This window comes from Lipotes vexillifer, unplaced genomic scaffold (genome assembly GCF_000442215.2).
Source record: "Lipotes vexillifer unplaced genomic scaffold, Lipotes_vexillifer_v1.1 scaffold173, whole genome shotgun sequence".
Classification (NCBI taxonomy): Eukaryota; Metazoa; Chordata; class Mammalia; order Artiodactyla; family Lipotidae; genus Lipotes; species Lipotes vexillifer.
The window spans coordinates 181,193-186,885 of NW_006770924.1; the positions used below are offsets into that span (position 1 = coordinate 181,193).

The following is a 5,693-nucleotide window of genomic DNA, read 5'->3' on the forward strand; positions in this document are numbered from 1 at the left end:
TGTGCACACAAGAAGAATGTGTATTCTGTAGTTTTGGGTAAAGTGTTTTATTCATGTCAATTGGTTAATTTGCTTGATGGTGTTTTTGAAGTATTTTATATCTGCATATTCTATCAGTTACTGAGAGAGGAGTTTTTAGTTTCTAATTGTAATTGTGAGTTTTTAAATTTCTCCTTTCATTTCTTTCAGTTTTTGCTTCATATATTCTGAAGCTTTGTTATTATGTGTATGCACATTTCAGATTATTCTATATCCTTGAAATATTGATCCCTTTATCATGATCCCTTTTGCAATGATCCTTGTCTTGAAGTCTACATTGTCTGGTTTTAATTTAGCCATTCCAGCTTTGTTTTGGTTACTATTTGCAATATATACCTTTTCCATGCTTTTTTTTTAAACCCACTGATGTCTTTATATTTAAGATAATTTGTTGAAAACTGCCTATAGTTGAAATATTGCTTTATTTTATCCAGCCCAACAATCTCTGACATTTAATTGTAGAGTTTAAACTATTTACATTTAGTGTATTTATTGATACATTTGAGATTAAATCTAATATTTTGCAATTTGATTTTTTGTCCTCTCTGTTCTTTATTTCTCATTTTCTACCTTCTTTTCAATTAATTCCTTATTATTTGTCTTTCATCTTATTTCCCACTACTGATTAATTAGCTATACCCATGTGTTTTGTCTCTTAAAGTGTTTGCTCTGAGCTTTACAATACGCATTTTAAACTTAACACAGCCTGTCTTCAAACTAAATCACAAAACTTCACATATAACATAAGAACTTTAGAACTGTATAACTTATCTCCTTTCTTCTCTCTTTTGTGGCATAATTGTTAAACATTTTTCATTGTAAGCCTCCAAATGCATTGTTTTCATTGTTACTTTAAACAGTTAGCTATCTTTAAAATTTTTTTCGTGAGAAAATAATATTTTTTCTATTTACCCATTTACCATTTTTGGTCCTCCTTATTTAAGCTGTCAGCTGATATAATTTTTTTCTTGTTCTTCTGGCAGTGCCTTCACACAGCTTTTATATGAAAGTGTTTCATTTTTGAAAGATATTTTCTCTGGATATAGAAGTTTAGATTGACATTTTCCCCCAGAACTTAAATATATTGTTATATTGTTTTCTCAATTTCATAGGTCTTGATGAAAAACTTGTTGTAATTTTTATCTTTGTTCCTCTTTACATAATCACTTTTTTCTCTGGGTAATGGTTTCCCCTTTATCACTGTTCTTTTTTAAGCAATTTGATTATGATGTGCTGTGGTTTTCCTTATACTTGTCCTGCTTGGGGATCATCAAGCTTCTTGAGTCTCGGTTTATAGTCTTCTTCACATTTGGAAAAACGTTTGGCCATTACATATTCAGTGTCTCTGCCCCCACCCCCACCCCCACCCCGTGGTCCTGCTCACCTACCCTCCTTCCCTTCCTCCTCAGGGCTCCGGACGCTACTCCATCTACATCGCCAATTACGCCTATGGTAATGTGGGCCCTGACGCCCTCATTGAAATGGATCCGGAGGCCAGTGACCTCTCCCGGGGCATTCTGGCGCTCAGAGACGTCGCTGCTGAGGCTGGGGTCAGCAAATACACAGGTAGGCGGAGTGACATGGGGGGCTGTGAGCTGGAGGGGCTGGGGGCTGGAACCCTGCAAGGCTGAGTCTAATACCTCTCACCGTTGTGGCCTCTCCTGTTGTGGAGCACAGGCTCCGGACGCACAGGCTCAGTGGCCACGGCCCACGGGCCCAGCCGCTCCAAGGCACGTGGGATCCTCCTGGACCGGGGCACGAACCTGCGTTCCCTGCATTGGCAGGCGGACTCTCAACCACTGTGCCACCAGGGAAGCCCCACCCCCTTGTTTTTTGTTTTCTCTCTTCCTGGGATTCCAATCACATGTATGTCATGTTAGACCCTTGTTCTTCTTCTTCTTGTCTTCCTCTCTATGCTTCATTTTGGAGAATTTATATTGCATTTTCTTTAAGTCCACTATATTTTCTTTTTTTTTCCAGTTTCTAATCTGCCATTAATTCTATCCAGCAAAGTTTTTATTTTAGATGTTATAGTTTTCGTTTCTTTTCTTTTTTTTTTTTTGCAGAAAAAACGTCCTTTACTTTTTCTTCTTGTAGCATTATTGGCACAAGAAAAGAACATGTCTGGTTTAGAAATGATGTTTCTACAAAAATGAAGATGTACTTTGTATTTGTATTAACTTAAAAGTATAAAAAGCACAGGATACATTTTCAGACCAGTTTTACTTTTACCCACTTACAGTAATATGTGCAGTGTTAGAATGTACTTAGGTAATGTGTAAATCAAATGAAAAATCCAGAAGCAGCTGGTTCTGAATTACAGCACACACTGAAAATTTTGAGAAAGGAGAACACATATTAACAAAAAGAACACCAGCAAGCTCAAACTCAAGTTTATATGCTGAGTATTTTTAAAGGGTTTAAAAAGCATGCTCAATCAGCATACAGCTTTTTCTCACTTAACAGATGCATTTCTATCTGCTTGTGTACAGCAAAGGGTAAAAACTTGAATCAACTTACTTATGATTTCAGAAATGTATTCCATGGAATTTATTTCACTGCTCCTACCATTGATTCTTCAAATAAGTACAGAGGGTCTCATCCCTTGAAATTGTTTTTAAACTAGCACTTTACATTGAAAGATAATAAGTAGAAACCTAGCAATTCCTGGTACAGTGCCTGGACTTAGCCTCGTTTAATATAAGAATTGGATGTACAACAGAAAATTTATCATTTGCTTTATCCTTGGAGGAGAGGGAAGGAATGAGGAGAGGTGGGGACATGGCTGCAGTATTTAAGAGCTGAATGAAACAATGCATCTTTCACAATGCTGACAACTCCACAATGAAGAACCACCATGAATCTCATCAATTTTTTTAGTTCATGCTGGATTAGGAATTTAGGTTCCCCTCTTTGTGTATCAATTAATTCAGACTTCTCCAGAAATTAATACTACAAGATAAACTCTAACTGCAATAGGTATTTCCTAAGTAGGAGACCAAACACCAAAGGGAATCCCTTCTTCCAGCATCTATTGGTACGTTTTAAAATTTCACCAAAGAGGAAATCTAACACTTAAATATGAAGTCTCTGGGCCACGTAAGAAACTACAGCTATTATGGGTATTACCCTACATAGCCACTATTTGTATTACATATTAAATTAAACTCATCATTAAATATGCTTGCATAATTATGCTGTGAATGATGATAGCAGTGATGATGCTAATGAAAAAGGACCATCTTTAGCCCAAGAAGAGTAAGAGGGAAAAAATGTGAAAACAAGTAGAAAGCAGACAAAGAGTTGGGCATTTTCTGATCTGAAAAGAACATTTTAAACATAGAAATACAAAAAGAAAAGTATTCCCTTATTTCCCCTATGTGGAAATATGAAACATTTATTTTAGCTATCAGACAAGAACAGAGCTAAATAATCCAATTTTACTGCAGCAGCATAAAAATCATCCCTTCAGGGCTTCCCTGGTGGCGCAGTGGTTGAGAGTCCGCCTGCCGATGCAGGGGACGCGGGTTCGTGCACCCGTCCGGGAGGATCCCACGTGCCGCGGAGCAGCTGGGCCCGTGAGCCATGGCCGCCGAGCCTGCGCGTCCGGAGCCTGTGCTCCGCAACGGGAGAGGCCACAACGGTGAGGGGCCCGCGTATGGCAAAAAAAAAAAAAAAATCATCCCTTCACCACAGTGTAAGATTTAAATGCATCTGCACAAGCGTACACATTATATAAAATGTAGTTAAGATTACTGCAGCCCTGACAAGTATTTCCAGTCCCTAACCCAGGTCCTACTGCAATACTGGTGGTTCCAGTAGTTTCATGGAAGTAAATCATTAAAAATAATAATAATAAAGCAATTAAAAAGAGAAATCAAAATGCCTCAGTGACCATATATCCAACTCAAACTTTATTTAAATGTTACATTTGCCTCCCACTAATAAATCTTTATTTCACTCAAACTTGAACAGTAAATCTTCCATACTGAAGTATCTTCCTTGCCTAATTAATTCAAAGGAAGAAACCAAAATGATTAGTAAAGAAAAATGTAGGGATTAACACACCCTTTTAATTTGTTTTAGATTTTTTAAGGTTTAAAAATTGTTTAAAAGTTTTAATTTCTCGTAAGAAAACATTATCTGAATGAATACCCTAATGGCAAACCACTGTAAAATGTTTCAGCTGCATTTGTGGCAGAGGGGTAGGGTTTATCTTCATAGCACCCCAGCTTTCTTCATGAGAAGGTCAGAGGTACACTGGTTTGTATTGTGACATCCATGAGGTGATCTAAGTTGCTTTACCTTCAGCAGAGGGGCTTTATTTGTCAGAAGGGCATTATGCTTGACCTCCAAATTTGGCCGACAATTTACTGATGAAGATTCATAACCTTTGGGTTGCTCTGATGTTTTGACATACTTGCCGGGTTCTGAGCCACTTCCTGGAAGGCCACCATAACTTCTGTATCCTGCATGGCTGTAAGAACCTCTGGATCACTGAGAATTTCACTGAGCCCAGGCATTCCTTTCCAGGCATGCCCCCTCCCATTCCAGGCATTCCTCCAGGAAAATTACCAGGCATTCCGCCAGGAAAGCCACCTGGAAAAGAGCCATACTGAGCCCCTGATTGTCCTCTGGCTTCTTCCTCCCTCTGGGCTCTCTCAGGTTCTTCCCAAGCCTTCTTGACCCTTTCTGTTCTTTCTTTGTTCCTCTTTGTTCTCTCTTCACGTTTTCGCACATACTTTCTCCTGTGTTCAGCAATTTTCTGGGCCCTCGGTTGAACTTCTTTCAGCATTGCCCTAGCATCTTCATCATAATCCAGCTTACAGGCAAGGGGAGGATCATGGGCAGCTTCTCCCCAATGGCCCAAAGGTCTGTGTGCTTTCCTTTGCTACTCGTATGGCTGAGCAGAATCGGGATCTATTTCAATAGCTCTGTCACAGTCTCGGATGGCAGCATTTGGCGTCTGTAATTTGATGAAGACATTTGCTCTCTTGGCATACAGAATGGCCAAACGAGGATTTAACTTGATGGCATCTGTGAACAAGTCAGTGGCTTTCTGTAGTTCACCATCATTTAGGGCATCAGTGGCAGCCACTTTTTTTATCATTTGCCTGATCAGTCATCTCCTCAGTTATCTCTACATTTTCATCTCCCATTTCTTGAGGGGTATCAGTGTCTAGTTCAATCACACCTTCATTGTCAATTTCTAGATCACTTTCCTCACTTGATGGTTCCTCTGTCTTTATGTTTTCCTCTGCCTTCTTACTATCTGTTTTTTCTTCCTTGGTATTTTGTTCCAATTTAGTTTTAGGAGTAACAGGTGGTATTTTACCCCCCATGCTCACCACCCACTCCCTCAGGAAGCCCATTTCCTCGGTGTGCAGAACGCTCGGGTCCCGCTTGCACATTTTCACGAAGGCTCGAAGCTCGCTCACTTTGCGGGGGTCCATGCTCTGGAGGCGGCGGGCGCAGCGGAGGGCCCCACCACTAGCTTAGTGTGACTGCATAAGGGGGGTGGGTGCTGCGAGGCAGAACAGACTAGAACCTCCTATAGTTTTCATTTATTGAAGTTCCTTTTTGTTTTTTTTTAATAACTTCTATTTCCCTCTTTGTATTCATTTTCCTCTGAATTCTCAAGCATAATGATCATA

At 39.5% G+C, this 5,693-nt stretch overlaps 1 pseudogene; it reads right to left on the bottom strand.

Annotated features, from left to right (window-relative positions):
- Positions 1-4,378: 4,378 nt before the first annotated feature.
- Positions 4,379-5,492, bottom strand: LOC103085190 (hsc70-interacting protein pseudogene; annotated as a pseudogene).
- Between the last annotated feature and the right edge of the window lie 201 nt (positions 5,493-5,693).